At 44.9% G+C, this 16,007-nt stretch overlaps 1 protein-coding gene across 15 annotated transcripts in view; it reads left to right on the top strand.

The window, feature by feature from the left end:
• The first annotated feature begins 1,789 nt into the window (after nucleotides 1–1,789).
• LOC103247538 (uncharacterized) overlaps nucleotides 1,790–16,007 on the top strand; it is a 41,437-nt gene continuing 27,219 nt past the window's right edge. For all 15 annotated transcript variants that reach the window (XR_012089942.1, XR_012089940.1, XR_012089941.1 and 12 more), the window contains exons 1-3: nucleotides 1,790–4,175; nucleotides 4,764–4,861; nucleotides 13,968–14,117. The gene's annotated coding sequence lies outside the window, so the exon portion shown is untranslated. The remainder of the gene's footprint in view (nucleotides 4,176–4,763; nucleotides 4,862–13,967; nucleotides 14,118–16,007) is intronic.

The raw sequence follows: 16,007 nt of genomic DNA, 5'->3' as shown, positions 1-16,007 counted from the left end.
GGTCTTCTGCCTTCTTACCTTCTGGCTTTCTGCCTCCTGGCCTTTGGCCTTTTGCCTATTTAGCCTTTTTGTTTGTTTTCTTTTTTACTTTTTTTTTTTTTTTTTCTTCTGGCTTTCTGCCTTTTGAATTTCTGGCTCTCGGACTTTTGGTCTTCTGGACTGGCCGCCTTCTTATCGCCTTTCTAGCCTCCTAGCTTTCAGCCTGCTGACCTCTGGCCACTAGGCCTTGGCTTTTGCCTTCTTGCCTGGCCTTCTGCTTGTTGGCCTTCCAGCCCTCTGACTTCTGGCATTCCTGCCTTCTTGCCTGGTCTTTTGTTTTCTGGCCTTCTTCTCTCTGGCCTGGCCTCTGGCCTTCTGGCTTCTGTCGTTCTGCTCATGTGGCCTGGCCTTTTGCCTTCTGGCCTTCTGGCTTTGGCTTTCTTTTGGCTTTGGCCTTCTTCTGCTTTCTGGCCATCTGGCCTGACCTTCTGCCTCCTGGTCTTCTGCCTTCTTCCTTTTGGCCTTTGGCTTAATGGTGCTCTCGCCTGGCCTTCCTCCTCCTGTTCTGCCTTCTTGCCTTGCCTTTTGCTTTCTGGTCATCTGGCGTGCTGTTTTCTGGCCTCCTGTTTTCTGACCCAGTGCTCTGTTTTCTGGTCTTGTGGCCTGCTACCTTTTGTTCGTCTGTCCTTCTTCTGGCCTTCAGGCTTTCTGGCACTCCAGCTTGGCCTTCTCCCTTTCAGTATGTTGTTTTCTGGCCTGGCTTTCGCCCTTCTTGCCTGGCCTTCTGTTTTCTGGCCTTGTGGCCTGCTTCCTATTTACCTTCTGGCCTTCCTCCCTGGTCTTCTGCCTCTGGCCATCTTGCCATCTGCCTTCCGGCTGTCTGGCCGGGCCTTTGGCCTTCTCACTTCCTTCCTTCCTTCCTCTGCTTGCTTGGCCTCTGCTTGCTGGTCTTCTGGCCTCCTGCCTTCTGGCCTGTTCCTCTGGCCTGGCCTTCTGCCTTCTGGCCTGCTGACTTTTGTCTTCTGGAATTCTATCTTCTTGCCTTTGCCTTTCTGGCTCACTGGCCTGGCCTTCTTTCTTCTGGTCTTCTGCCTTCTGGGCTGGCCTTCTGCTTTCTGGGCATCTGACCTGCTGCCTTCTGGCTTTGTGTCCTGGCCTTCTGCCTTATTCCCTGGTCCTATGCCTTCTTATTATTTGCCTTTTGGCTTTCTGACCTGGCCTCCTGCATTTGGACCTTCTGCCCATTGGGCCTGGCCTTCTGACTTTGACCTCCTGGCCTTCTGTCTTCTTGGCTCTGGCTTTCTGGCTCTCTGGCCTGTCCTTTCTTCTGGCCTTCTGTCTTCTGGCCTCCTGACTTTCTGGAACTCCGGGCCTTCTTTTGTTCAGTGTTCTGTCCTCTGGCCTGACTTTATGCTTTCTTGCCTTGCCTTCTGTTTTCTGGCCTTCTGGCCTGCTGTCTTCTGGCCTTCTGGTCATGTGGCCTGGCCTTCTGCCCTCTTGCTTTCTGGCTTGGCCTTCTGCTTTCTGGCATTCTGTCCTGCTCTTCTCCCTTCTGGCCATCTGGCCTTCTGCTTGCTGATCTTCTGGCCTTCTGGCTTCTGGTTTGGCCTTCAGGCATTCTGGTCTTCTGGCCTGACCTATTGTTTTCTGGCCCTATTCCTTCTGGCCTGGCCCCCTGGCTTTCTGCCTTCTGGCCTTCTTGGCAAGCCTTCTGGCCTGGCCTTTTGCCTTCTGGCCATCTGGTCTAGCATTCTGCCTTCTATCATGGCTTTCTGCCATCTGGCCTTCTGCCTTCTATTCTGGTCTTCTGCCATCTGGCCTTCTGCCTTCTATTCTGGTCTTCTGCCATCTGGCCTTCTGTACTTGCTGCCTTCTGGCCTCTGGCCTGGTCCTCTGCCTTCTTTCCTGCTGACCTTCTGTCTTTTTGGCCTTCTGCATTCTGACTTTCTGGTGCTCTGGCCTGGCCTTCATTTTTTCTGATATTCTGCCTTCTGGTCTGGCCTTCTGCCTTCTGTCCTTCTGTGCTTTCCTTTTGCCTTTCTGGCCTCAGGCCTTCTTCTTTCTGACATTTCTAGACTGAGTCAGGGCTAGAGAGGGCTGTGGCATTAAAGATACATCATCCAAGAATGTGTCCCCACACCCCATCCCCAGGCTATATCCCTTTGGGGAGAAAGAATGCTAAGGCTTCTCTGTGAGGCTGCCCCAAGTCTTTCCAGGCTGGGCTCTCTCTGACTCCACCCCACTTTCTGGCCTTATCGTCTGCCTTCTGGCCTTGCCTTCTAGTCATTGCTTTTTCTCCCTTTGGCTTTCTGCCTTTTTTGCCTCTGCCTTTCTGGCTTTCTTCCTTCTGGACTTCTAGCCTTCTGGCCTGGTCTTCTACCTTCTGGCCTCTGGCCTGCCCTTTTGGTTTTCTGGTCTTCTGTGTTTTGGCCTTGTCTTCTCCCTTCGGGCCTTTAGCCTTTTGGCCTTCTGCCCCTCTACCTTCTGGCCTTCTATCTTGGACTTCTGTATTCTGGCTTTCCATCCTGGTCTTTTTCCTTCTGGCCTCTGTCTTCTGTCCATCTGGCCCTCTGCCTTCTATGCTTGCCTTCTGCCTTCTAGTCTCCTGCCTTCTGTCCTCTGGCCTTGTCCCTTCTGGCCCTCTCTCTGGCCTTCCAGCATTCTGTCTTTTTGGTGTTCTGCCCTCTGGCCTGACCTTCTGCCTCCTAACATTCTGGCCTTCTGACCTGGCTTTCCTGCTCTTTCTTTTGGTACAGTACCTGTTCAGGTCTTTTGCCTATTTTTTTCCCCATTGGGTACTCTACCTTTTTCTTATTGGTTAGTAGGTGTTCTTTATATATTCTGGATATTAGTTCTTGGTTGAAGATATTATTGCTAATATGTTCTCCATTCTGTAGGTCGCTCTCTCATTCTCCTAATGGTGATATATGTTGGACAGATATTCTCATTTATAATATTATACATTTTATTTCTTTTTTCTTGCAACAGAATAGAATTTTCTTAAGGATAGTTAAATGAAGAAAGCAGCATTTTCCAGTGGATGAAGGGGTTTGAGCAGAGGGAGGGAGGTGGGAATGTCAGGACCTTGGAGGACACGGGTGTCACCTGACCCTCAGGGATGTGTAAGAATCTAGAGCCGGGGGGAGGCTGCACGAGTTTTGGGTGGGACAATCATGGAGGCTTTCTAAAACCATGCTGTGGAGTTGGTCTTCCTTCCTGAAGTCCACAGAGAGTTGAATTTTTGAGCAAGGGCTGTCAAGACCAGAGCTGGGGTTAGGATTATTAATTCAACAGCAAATGCCTGATGTGGTGAAGTGGAGTCAGAGAGAGCCCCGCCTAGAAAGACTTGGGGCAGCCTCATAGAGACGGCTTAGCATTCTTTCTCCCCAAAGGCATATAGGCTGGGGATGGGGTGTGGAGACACATTCACGGACGCTGTGTCTTTAAGGATAATGCCACAGCCCTCTGGCTCTGACTCAGTCTAGAGCTGTCTTTCCGCTCTATGTAAAAGCTCAGAGAACAAGCAGATGAGTCAGAGGTCACAGGGCAATCCTTCATCCATCAGTGCTCTGGCAGCATTGGAGGAGATGGGGCACGTCTGCCAAACTCCTCCCGCTGAAATCTAAACATCCCAGAACCCAGACAGGGACATGGAAATCATACGTTTTATTTTGAAAAATATTATCACTCTTCTAAAAATATTTAAGGTGACTAACAAAATAATAGCAATAACATCTCTACTGTATCCTTAGGCCAGACCCCATACTGGTCATTATGGTAGGAGACGCACTTGGAGCTGTGCACAGAGAGGATGCCAAAAGCAGAGGCCTGTGATGGAGAATAAGGCAGGAGCTCAAAGAGCCTGTGGTGGGGAGTTGTATGTGTCCACCTGGCCAGGCTATAGCACCCAGTTACTCAATCCAACACTCATCTAGGTGTTGCTCACGAGGGATTTTGTAGATGGGCTAACATCTACTATCAGTTGACTTGAGATAAGGAGATTACCTTCAGTTCAGTACCCCATTTGATCAGTTAAAAGGCCTAAAGAGTAGAATTGAGGTTCCTCTGAGGAAGAAGAAATTTTTCCCCAAGACTGCAGCATCATCAGCTCCCGCCTGAGCACTTGCAGCCTGCTGACCTGCCCTGAAGATGTCGGAATTGGCCAGCCCCACAATTTCATGAGCAGATATGTTAAAGTAAGTGTTTTTTAATTTCTCTATTTCTATGTCTCTCTCAACCTCTGCCTCTACTTCTACCTCTTTATCTCCATCTCTACCTCCATCTTCGTCACCATCTCTATTATCTCTATCTCTGTCTCCATCTCTATCTGTAAGTGTGCCTTCATATCTCTGTCTACATATCCTGTTCATCCTGTTTCTCTGGAGACTGCAGGCGAATACTTAAAGCCAAGGTCAGTGGAGCAGTGGACAATGAGGACCAGTTCTCTGACCTTAGTGTCTTCTTTAGTTTCTCTCTCTTAACTCTGCTGTAGCTACAAGACCCTCTTTCTAGTCTTCAAATGTTCCAAGCATGTTGTAGCTGCCAGACTTTGGCACTTGTTCCCTTCACCCAGACAGCTCTTCCTCACAGCCTGAGCGTCTGCTTCATCTAGGGGTCTGCATAGAAGCCACCTCGGGGAGAGGTCTTCCCTGATGGCTCGAACCTACAATATCCATCACCATCATCCTGTCTTTACTCAGGTAGTTTTCTTCCCAGTGCTTGTCACTGCTGGCTAGTAGATAGCTTTTATTTATTTATTTATTTATTTATTTATTTATACCCAGGCTGGAGTGTAGTGGCATTTTCTTGGCTCACTGCAGCCTCTGTCTCCCGGATTCAAGTGATTCTCCTGTGTCAGCCTCCTGAGTAGCTGGGATTATAGGTGAGTGCCACCATGCCAAGCTAATTTTGGTATTTTTATTTTTATTTATTTTTTGTTGTAATTTAAGTTCAAGGGTACACATGCACAATGTGCAGGTTTGTTACATATGTATACATGTGCCATGTTGCTGTGCTGCACCCATTAACTGGTCATTTACATTAGGTATCTCCTAATGTAACATATCTCCTAACATGTCTCCTAATGCTATCCCTCCCCTCTCTCCCCACCCAACGACTGGCCCTGGTGTGTGATATTCCCCAACCTGTGTCCAAGTGTTCTCGTTGTTCATTTCCTGCCTATGAGTGAGAACATGTGTTTCGTTTTCTGTCCTTGTGATAGTTTGCTCAGAATGATGGTTTCCAGCTTCATCCATGTCCCTATAAAGAACATGAACCCATCCTTTTTTATGGCTGCATAGTATTCCATGGTGTATATGTGCCACATTTTCTTAATCCAGTCTGTCATTGATGGGCATTTGGGTTGGTTCCAAGTCTTTGCTATTGTGAACAGTGCCGCAATAAACGTACGTGTGCATGTGTCTTTATAGTAGCGTGATTTACAACCCTTTGGGTATATACCCAGTAATGGGATGACTGGGTCAAATGGTATTTCTAGTTCTAGATCCTTGAGGAATCGCCACACTGTCTTCTACAATGGTTGAACTAGTTTACAGTCCCACCAACAGTGTAAAAGTGTTCCTATTTCTCCACATCCTTTCCAGCACTGTTGTTTCCTGACATTTTACCATCTGACTGGTGTGAGGTGGTATCTCATTGTGGTTTTGATTTGCAATTCTCTGATGGCCAGTGATGATGAGCATTTTTTCATGTGTCTGTTAGCTGTGTAAATGTCTTCTTTTGAGAAGTGTCTGTTCATATCTTTTGCCCACTTTTTGATGGGCTGTTTTGATTTTTTCTTGTAAATTTGTTTAAGTTCTTTGTAGATCCTGGATATTAGCCCTTTGTGAGATGGATAGATTGCAAAAAATTTCTCCCATTCTGTAGGTTGCCTGTTCACTCTGATGCTAGTTTCTTTTGCTGTGCAGAAGCTCTTTAGTTTAATGATCCCATTTGTCTATTTTGGCTTTTGTTGCCATTGCTTTTGGTGTTTTAGACATGAAGTCCTTGCCCATGCCTATGTCCTGAATGATATTTCCTAGGTTTTCTTCTTGGGTTTTCATGGTTTTTGGTCTAACATTTAAGTCTCTAATCCATTTTGAATTAAGTTTTGTATAAGATGTAAGGAAGGGATCCAGTTTCAGCTTTCTACATATGACTAGCCAGTTTTCCCAGCACCATTTATTAAGTAGGGAATCCTTTCCCTATTCCTTGTTTTTGTCAGGTTTGTCAAAGATCAGATGTTTGAGATGTGTGGTATTACTTCTGTGGGCTCTGTTGTGTTCCATTGGTCTATATCTCTGTTTTGGTACCAGTACAATGCTGTTTTGGTTACTACAGCCTTGTAGTATAGTTTGAAGTCAGGTAGTGTGATGCATCCAGCTTTGTTCTTTTGGTTTAGGATGGTCTTGACAATGGGGGTTCTTTTTTGCTTCCGTATGAACTTTAATGTAGTTTTTTTCCGATTCTGTGAAGAAGGTCATTGGTAGCTTGATGGGGATAGCATTGAATCTGTAAATTACCTTGGGCAGTATGGCCATTTTCATGATATTGCTTCTTCCTTTCCATAAGCATGGAATGTTTTTCCATTTGTTTGCGTCCTCTTTTATTTCATTGAGCAGTGGTTTGTAGTTCTCCTTGAAGAGGTCCTTCATATCCCTTGTAAGTTGTATTCCTGGATATTTTATTCTCTTTGAAGCAATTGTGAATGGGAGTTCACTCATGATTTGGCTTTCTGTTTGTCTGTTATTGGTGTGTAGGAATGTTTGTGATTTTTGCACATTGATTTTGTATCCTGAGACTTAGCTGAAGTTGCTAATCAGCTTAAGGAGATTTTGGGCTGAGACTGTTGGGTTTTCTAAATATACAATCATGTCATCTGCAAACGGGCAATTTGACTTTCTCTTTTCCTAATTGAATACCCTTTATTTCTTTCTCTTGTCTGATTGCACTGGCCAGAACTTCGAACACTATGTTGCAATAGGAGTGGTGAGAGAGGGACTCCCTGTCTTGTGCCAGTTTTCAAAGGGAATGCTTCCAGTTTTTGCCCATTCAGTATGATATTGGCTATTGGTTTGTCATAAATAACTCTTATTGTTTTGAGATACATTCCATCATTACCTAATTAATCGAGAGTTTTTAGCAAGAAGTGCTGTTGAATTTAGTCAAAGGCCTTTTCTGCATCTGTTGAGATAATCGTGGTTTTTGTTTTTGATTCTGTTTATCATGGATTACCTTTATTGATTTGCATATGTTGAACCAGCCTTGCATCCCAAGGGTGAAGCCAACTTGATTGCGGTGGATAAGCTTTTTGATGTGCAGCTGGATTTGGTTTGCCAGAATTTTATTGAGGATTTTTGCACCAATGTTCATCAAGGATATTGTTCTAAAATTCTCTTTTTTTGTTGTGTCTCCACCAGGCTTTGGTATCAGGATGATGCTGGCCTCATCAAATGAGTTAGGGAGGATTCCCTCTTTTTCTATTGATTGAAATAGTTTCAGAAGGAATGATGCCAGCTCCTCTTTGTACCTCTGGTAGAATTCAGCTGTGAATCTCTCTGGTCCTGGACCTTTTTTGGTTGATAGGCTATTAATTATTGCTTCAAAATTTGAGAGCCTGTTATTGGTCTATTCAGGGATTCAGCTTCTTCCTAGTCTAGTCTTGGGAGGGTGTATGTGACCAGGAATTTATTCATTTATTCTAGATTTTCTAGTTTATTTGTGTAGAGGTGTTTATAGTATTCTGTGATGGTAGTTTGTATTTCTGTGGGATCAATGATTATATCCCCTTTATCTTTTTTTTATTGTATCTATTTGATTCTTCTCTCTTTTCTTCATTATTAGTCTTGATAGCAGTCGATCAATTTTGTTGATCTTTTCAAAAAACTGAATCCATTGATTTTTTTGAAGGGTTTTTTGTGTGTCTATCTCCTTCAGTTCTGCTCTGATCTTAGTTATTTCTTGCCTTCTGCTAGCTTTTGAATGTGTTTGCTCTTGCTTCTCTAGTTCTTTTAATTGTGATGTTAAGGTGTCAATTTTAGATTTTTCCTGCTTTTTCTTGTGGGCATTTAGTGCTATAAATTTCCCTCTAGACACTGCTTTAAATTTGTCCCGGAGATTCTGGTATATTGTGTCTTTGTTCTCATTGGTTTCAAATAACATCTTTATTTCTGCCTTCATTTCGTTATGTACCCAGTTATGTACTTCAGAAGCAGGTTGTTCAGTTTCCATGTAGTTGAGCAGTTTTGAGTGTGTTTCTTAATCCCGAGATCTAATTTCATTGCACTGTGGTCTAAGAGACAGTTTGTTATAACTTCTGTTCTTTTGCATTTGCTGAGGAGTGCTTTACTTCCAACTATGTGGTCAATTTTGGAATAAGTGCGATGTGGTGCTGAGACGAATGTATATTGTGTTGTTTTGGGGTGGAGAGTTCTGTAGATGTCTATTAGGTCTGCTTGTTGCAGAACTGAGTTCAAGTACTGGATATCCTTGTTAACTTTCTGTCTCGTTGATCTGTCTAATGTTGACAGTGGGGTGTTAAAATCTCCCATTATTATTGTGTGGGAGTTTAAGTCTCTTTGTAGGTCTCTAAGGACTTCCTTTATGAATCTGGGTGCTTCTGTATTGGGTGCCTATGTATTTAGGATAGTTAGCTCTTCTTGTTAAATTGATCCCTTTGCCATTATGTAATGGCCTTCTTTGTCTCTTTTGATCTTTGTTCCTTTAAAATCTGTTTTATCAGAGTCTGGCATTGCAACCCCTGCTTTTTTTTTGCTTCCATTTGTTTGGTATATCTTCCTCCATCCCTTTATTTTGAGCCTATGTGTGTCTCTGCATGTGAGATGGGTCTCCTGAACACAGCACACTGATGGGTCTTGACTTTTTATCCAATTTGCCAGTCTGTGTCTTTTAACTGGAGTATTTAGCCCATTAACATTTAAGGTTAATATTGTTATGTGTGAAGTTGATCCTGTAATTATGATGTTAGCTGGTTATTTTGCACGTTAGTTGATGCAGTTTCTTCCTAGCATTGATGGTCTTTACAATTTGGCATGTTTTTGCACTGGCTGGTACCAGTTGTTCCTTTCCATGTTTAGTGCTTCCTTCAGGAGCTCTTGTAAGGCAGGCCTGGTGGTGACAAAATCTCTCAGTATTTGTTTGTCTGTAAAGGATTTTATTTCTCCTTCACTTATGAAGCTTTGTTTGGCTGGATATGAAATTCTGGGTTGAAAAATTCTTTTCTTAAGAATGTTGAATATTGGACCACCCTCTCTTCTGGCTTGTAGAGTTTCTGCCAAGAGAGTCACTATTAGTCTGATGAGCTTCCCTTTCAAAGGAACTTTGAACTTGTCAAAGTCATTCTCTGTCCAACTTTGTTCCATCACTGGTGAGGAGCTGCATTCCTTTGGAGGAGAAGAGGTGCTCTGATTTTTAGAATTTTCAGCTTTTCTGCTCTGGTTTCTCCCCATCTTTGTGGTTTTATCTACCCTTGGTCTTTGATGACAGTGACGTACAGATGGGGTTTTGGTGTGGATGTCCTTTCTATTTGTTAGTTTTCCTTCTAACAGTCAGGACCCTCAGCTGCAGGTCTGTTTGAGTTTGCTGGAGGTCTACTCCAGACCCTGTTTGCCTGGGTTTCACTAGTGGAGGCTGCAAAACAGCAAATATGGCAGAATGACTAATGTTGCTGCCTGATCCTTCATCTGGAAGCTTCGTCTTTGAGGGGCACCCAGCTGTACGAGGTGTCAATCAGCCCCTACTGGGAGGTGTCTCCCAGTTAGGCTACTCGGGAGTCAGGAACCCACTTGAGGAGGCAGTCTGTCCATTCTCAGATCTCAAACTCCATGCTGGGAGAACTACTACTCCCTTCAAAGCTGTCAGGGATGTTTAACTCTGCAGAAGTTTCTGCTGCCTTTTGTTCAGCTATGCCCTGTCCCCAGAGGTGGAGTCTACAGAGGCAGGCGGGCCTCCTTGAGCTGCAGTGGGCTCCACCATGTTTGAGCTTCCTGGCCGCTTTGTTTACCTACTCAAGCTTCAGCAATGGTGGACGCCCCTCTCCCAGCCTCGCTGTCACCTTGCAGTTCGATCTCAAGCTGCTGTGCTAGCAGTGAGTGAGGCTCCATGGGCATGGGGCCCTCAGAGCCAGGTGTGGGATATAATCTCCTGGTGTGCCATTTGCTAAGATCACTGGAAAAGCTCAGTATTAGGGTGGGAGTGTCCCGATTTTCCAGGTACTGTCTGTCACGGTTTCCCTTGGCTAGGAAAGGGAATTTCCCAAACTCGTGCCCTTCCCGGGTGAGGTGATGCCCTGCCCTGCTTCGGCTCACACTCCATGGGCTGCATCCACTGTCCAACAAGCCCCAGTGAGATGAACCCGGTACCTGAGTTGGAAACGCAGAAATCACCCATCTTCTGCATCACTCATGCTGGGAGCTGTAGACTGGAGCTGTTCCTATTTGGACTAATTTTTATATTTTTAGTAGAGTTGGGGTTTCTCTATGTTGGCCAGGTTGGTCTTGAGCTCCTGACCTCAAGTGGTCCACCTGCCTCAGCCTCCAAAAGTGCTGGGATTACAGGTGTGACCGACTGCACCACACCATAGCTTTGTTTTAATTGTCTCTTGCTCACTGGAATAGAAGCTTCACAGGAGCAGAGATACACTTTTTATCTCTCACCTCCTAGATCTCAGCACAGTGCCTGCCACAGAGTGGGCCCTCAGTGAGTTCCAGATTGTAGTGGGTTTTGACTGGTGGGCTCAGTAATTGTAAGGAGTTTAAAGCAGATTAACCTCCTGGCAGCCATGGACTCCTGGAGAGAGACCTTGGAGGGAACCTGCAAAAAGAGACCAGCAAGAAACAACTTGGAGGTACCTGACAGTTTTCCCTTATCTCTGATCCACATTGCCTGGCCACGTTGTTCGTAAAGAAGGCCTTATGACACATCTCATAAAAGCAACCCTAGCCTCTCGATCGCTCAGCAATTTGGGGGAGGAAAATCAGACCCTGAAAATGAAAGTGCACAGTGGTAATATATGGTATCAGATCCATCATTCTTTACAGCAACAAGAATGATGGCCTTTGGGAAGCAGTAGTTGCACCTGAAAGACAGGCAGTTTAGACATGTCTTGACAGAGAAGAATTACCCATCTCACCCTCATCCCCCCACATCCCCATCCTGATTCCAAGGAATGGCAGAATTACAAAGAAATCAAATGCAGGGCAGATTTAGTACGGATTCAAGGCTTTGGTGATAATAACAAGACGAAGTTTTAGTCTACCAGGTATCACCATATTCTCAGTCTGGGCGAGGGTGTGGCTGCCCATTAGATCGGACTTGGTGGGATATGGGAGGACTCACTTGCCTCTAATAGCGCTCAATAATTTGTCCAGCGTGCTGAACTGGGACCATGCAGGCCTAATTAGTGTTGACAAATAGCAGTCACAGGTGATGGTTCTTACACTTGGCTTCTGTGTGAGAGTGAGTTTATTTTGGATTAATGAAGCTGGAGTGGGAATAGATATTTAGAAATTATAAACATAAGCTCACGAGAGCCCGTTGATAACATAAGCAAGTGAAGCAAGGTTTAAAGCAATAGGGAGTAGTGGGGATTGTGGTTAACCTGAAGGTGCAAACCCCACCTAAAGCAAGAAGCCACCACTCAGTTTCAGCTGTTTGAGGCCAAGTGGGAGTGTGAGACTGGTGTTTCCAATCAGAATTTATGGGAGGAGGTAAAAAAAAAAACCTCTTTTATGTGGGATCTCTTGATTTTAAATATTGGCAGCTAATTTTAAAATGTCCTACACTAATCCCTTATCTTAAGATGGGGAGTTGCAGGCCAGGCCAGAAAGGGGACGAAACTTGCTCAAAGCAGTTCAGCAACTTTGCCACAAGATAGGGATTGTAATTTCATTGCCTGACTCCTAGTTTAGTGCTCTTTCCTTTTCACTTCAGCTTGCTTTCCTCTTTAACAAAAGTCTTTAGTCTCTCATCCCTGGACCCAGAAAAGACAGGGTAAGGAAGAAATTGGCTGGGTCGGGGGATGTCTAAGCAAACAAGTCCTAAATTTTACAAGAGCACGAGATAAAGACAATTATTTTAACACACTCTAACTCAGCAAAGTTCTGGATTTAGGGTACAGAAGCCAGGGACTGAGGATATTAGGATTGGGGAGTCAGGGGTGCTTTGTAAAGATGTGTGCTCCTCCTGGACCATCTTCAGAGTTCTGGGGCATCCCTCGTGGAGCACCTCTGAGCTCTGAGCCAAATGCGTCCCTTTTACTTTTATGCTAACCAAGTTTCACAAGAACAGATCCTGTGGCCTCTGACTTAAACCACAGTAGTTGCAAGCTGTCATTGTAGGAGTTCTCTGGAGCAGAATAATCACGCAGACCATGGAGAAAAATCCATCAAGATATATCTGGTCTAGCCACCTATCATAACTCAACGCCATCCTCCTTCTGCTCCCTGGCTTAGACTCCCCGAGCCCTTATCCTCCAAAGCTGGGCAAATCTTTCACCTTTGGCAATATGGGGGACACAGTTTGCATTACATAAATCAACAATGTCATCTCGGAAGAGACCAAATAGGAAATAAGAGGCTTAATGGGATTTATCAATGACTGTCTAGGACCATATTTCTTTGAGAAGTGATTGTTTCACAGAATCTAATGTCTCATAGTTTCAGATTACTTCCAACTAGGACAGCCTACAAGATAGCAGTACAATTACTTCCAACTAGGACAGCCTACAAGATAGCAGTACAATCGGGAGAATTGGGCAATGTAATTATAGTATGGAAATGATGTTGATCACTCAAGCAGAGTGTAGACCTTGAATCTAAAACCTTGCTCTGTCTTCCCACCCATTTTCCATGGCTCGCACTTGAAGCTGTAGCCACCACACCCAGGAAACCTGGAGGTAAGCTCACTCCTACTTGGAAGCTAGAAGGTGGTCAAGTCCCTGTGTAGGGTGTAATGAGGTGTGGGGCAAGGGATCAGGACTAAGCAGGGACTGAGCAGTTGGGGCTAACAGGAACACCTCAGGGGTGACCCATTGCCCTAGTTTATGATGGTAACAATTTTCCAAGTACTTAATTTCCCAAGCATACACATATGTGTGTGTGTGTGTATGCATATGTATATAACTCCTAATTCTTGTTACATATTAACAAGACTATGTATATGTATATGTATATATGTGTGTGTATGCACATATATATACACCTTCCTCCCTCCCATCTCCTTTTCTCCCACTCATCCTTTCTTTCATCCATTCATCTATCCATCATCCATCCATTATTAAATATTTTCTTACTATTTTCCTTCCTTTTCTCCTTCTTTCATTTGTTCATTCCTTCCTTCTTTCCTCCTGTGCATCCTTAATTTCTTTCACCCATCCATTCATCTATACATTATTCACTCATCTGTTACTAAATCTTTGCTTCCTTCTTTTCTCCCACCCATCCTTGATTTCTTTCATCCATCCATCTATTCATCTATACATTATCTACCCTTTGTTATTAAATCCATCCTTCCTTCCTTCCTTCCTTCCTTCCTTCCTTCCTTCCTTCCTTCCTTCCTTCTTCCCTCCCTCCCTCCCTCCTTTTCATCCATTTATTTACTGAGTACCATCTCCACATGAGACAATATGTAAGGCTTTTGAGGATATAAAGATGAATTATTTCAACTACTCATTGAGTGTATGCTATGTGCAAACATACCTATACGTAGCTTCCAGGTATAGAAAAACTCATTATTCATATTGTTCATCAAATATTTGTGGATGATTGATAAGTTTTTTGGACTTACTACTGTTCGTCAAACCCATTTCCACTTTTACTTGAGCACACAGTTTAAGCTACATTTTCCAGCCTTCCCTGCAGTGAGGCGTGACCAAGTGACTGAATTCTAGTTAAAGGAATGTGAGCAGAAGTGATGTGGGGTAGTTCCTGGCCTGGCCATAAAATGTTCCTGCTTTTTCCACAACCTTCCAGCTAGGTTTCAACACCAAGGATGACTCTGGAAGGTCACTTGTTGAAACTGGCAGAGCCATCAGGAGCCTGGGTGCTTGAATGAACCAGTGGAGCAGAGCCCTCCTTCCCTCCCCCATCCTCTGGTGCCCTGAACCTGCATTGCATCATCAGGTAAGGTAAACCTGCACTGATTGAGTTGAGGAGAAACATGAGCATTGTCAATTGCAACAGTTAGATAAACTCTATAACAGGTGCTGGGGGAACGAACATTCATGCAAACCTTTTTTTGACACCTACTACAGTCCAGGAAACATAGTGAGTGGCCAGAGTGAGGCACAGTTCACTCATTCAAACAACTCTACTAGGCTTTGGGGCTGCAGAGATAGATTCATAACAATTTACACAAGCATTCATTAGGTAATTAGTATGCCCCAATCTTGGACTTAAACTTTGAGGACACAAAGAATAATTCATTCAAACATGGATTAAGTTTACTAGTACGTGCTTGACACTGGGTTGAGTATTAGGGAATCAAAGATAAACATAACTCTTCTCTTCAAGGGGTTCACAGTCTGGTGGAAGAGCCACATCACGTCCTGGTGTTGCAAGTATGGGAAGTGTTCAAATAGAACTTTTCATGAGATTCCATGATGACCCAGGAAATTATCTCTGCTTGAGGCTGAGGGAGAAGAGGAGGGAGCATGGAAGGCTGCAATAAATGGTGGTTTTAGATCTCAGCTTTGAAGGATGAATATAAGTTTTCTAGGCAGAGAATAGGTGGAAGGGAAATCCAGGCAGAGGACACAGCATGTGCAATGGGCGTGTGTCCTGGGATCAATGAAGAGTCCTGTGTGTCTGGAGCTCAGGGACAGGGGCAAGGACAGAAGTAAGTGAACAGGGTGGCAGCCTGACTGTATGGCAGATGCTCTCCTCTTTCTCCCTGCAGGGTTTGTGTGATTGGACTTAGCAGGGCTAACAGGCTGAGATTAATTCCATCTTGGACTGAGGCAGGAGTAGACATTCTGTCTGATGCCTCTCCCACTGGACAAGGACTGGGGTTCATTTTAAAATGATACCTTAATGAGGAACCTCACGATGTCATCCAGCTAATATCATCCCCATTTTATGAATGAGTAAATTACTCATTCAGATGACACGGCTGTTTGAGCCCAGGTTAGCACTTAAGCCTCCAAGTGAGATTGCATTTATAATGTGCTTGTGGCCCCGGTAGAGTAGGAAAGGGGTTTCCAGATCAAACAACGAGGCAGAGGCTCTGAAAATCTCGGGGTGATTGACTATATTTGGCAGAGGCCAAGGAGGTTCCCCTTCCAAACACTAACCAGAACTAGTTCCACCTGGCACTCGTGTGTGTGTGTGTTCATGTGCACGTGCGCACGCCTGTGTGTGTGCATGCATGTTTGTGTGTATGTGTAGTGTAGTGAGGGGTGTAAAGATGGGAGAGTCGTAGCTGAGCCAGGTACAGCCTGTGCTGTGCTAGGAAGGAATAAATCTCTCCCTGAGCCAACGTTAATATAAACTTGGCAGGTTTTGTGCAGGCCCCCAGTTGATTATGCCAGTGGATGCTGGGGAGGAAAAGATTAAGCTGCCATAGTGGGGTATGAATACACATTACACAGGGTGACCACACACACACCCACACAGCCACACACCAACCCACACAGCAACACACCGACCCACACAACAACACACCGACCCACACAGCAACACGCCAACCCACACAGCCTCACACCAACCCACACAGTCACACACTGACCCACACAGCCATGCAGCCACACACCCACACAGTCATACGTCCACACACCAACCCACCCACACAGCCACACACTGACCCACACAGCCATGCAGCCACACACCCACACAGTCATACGTCCACACACCAACCCACCCACATAGTCACACACTGACCCACACAGCCATGCAGCAACACACCCACAGTCATACACCTACACACTAACCCACACAGCTGCACACAGACCCACATACCTACACAGCCCCACACACCCACACAGCCATACACTGACCCACATGGCCGTACCAAGG

The sequence above is a fragment of the Chlorocebus sabaeus genome, chromosome 2 (assembly GCF_047675955.1).
Source record: "Chlorocebus sabaeus isolate Y175 chromosome 2, mChlSab1.0.hap1, whole genome shotgun sequence".
NCBI lineage: Eukaryota > Metazoa > Chordata > Mammalia > Primates > Cercopithecidae > Chlorocebus > Chlorocebus sabaeus.
Note: the sequence above shows the minus strand (reverse complement) of the source record. Positions and strands in the feature narration are given on the sequence as shown.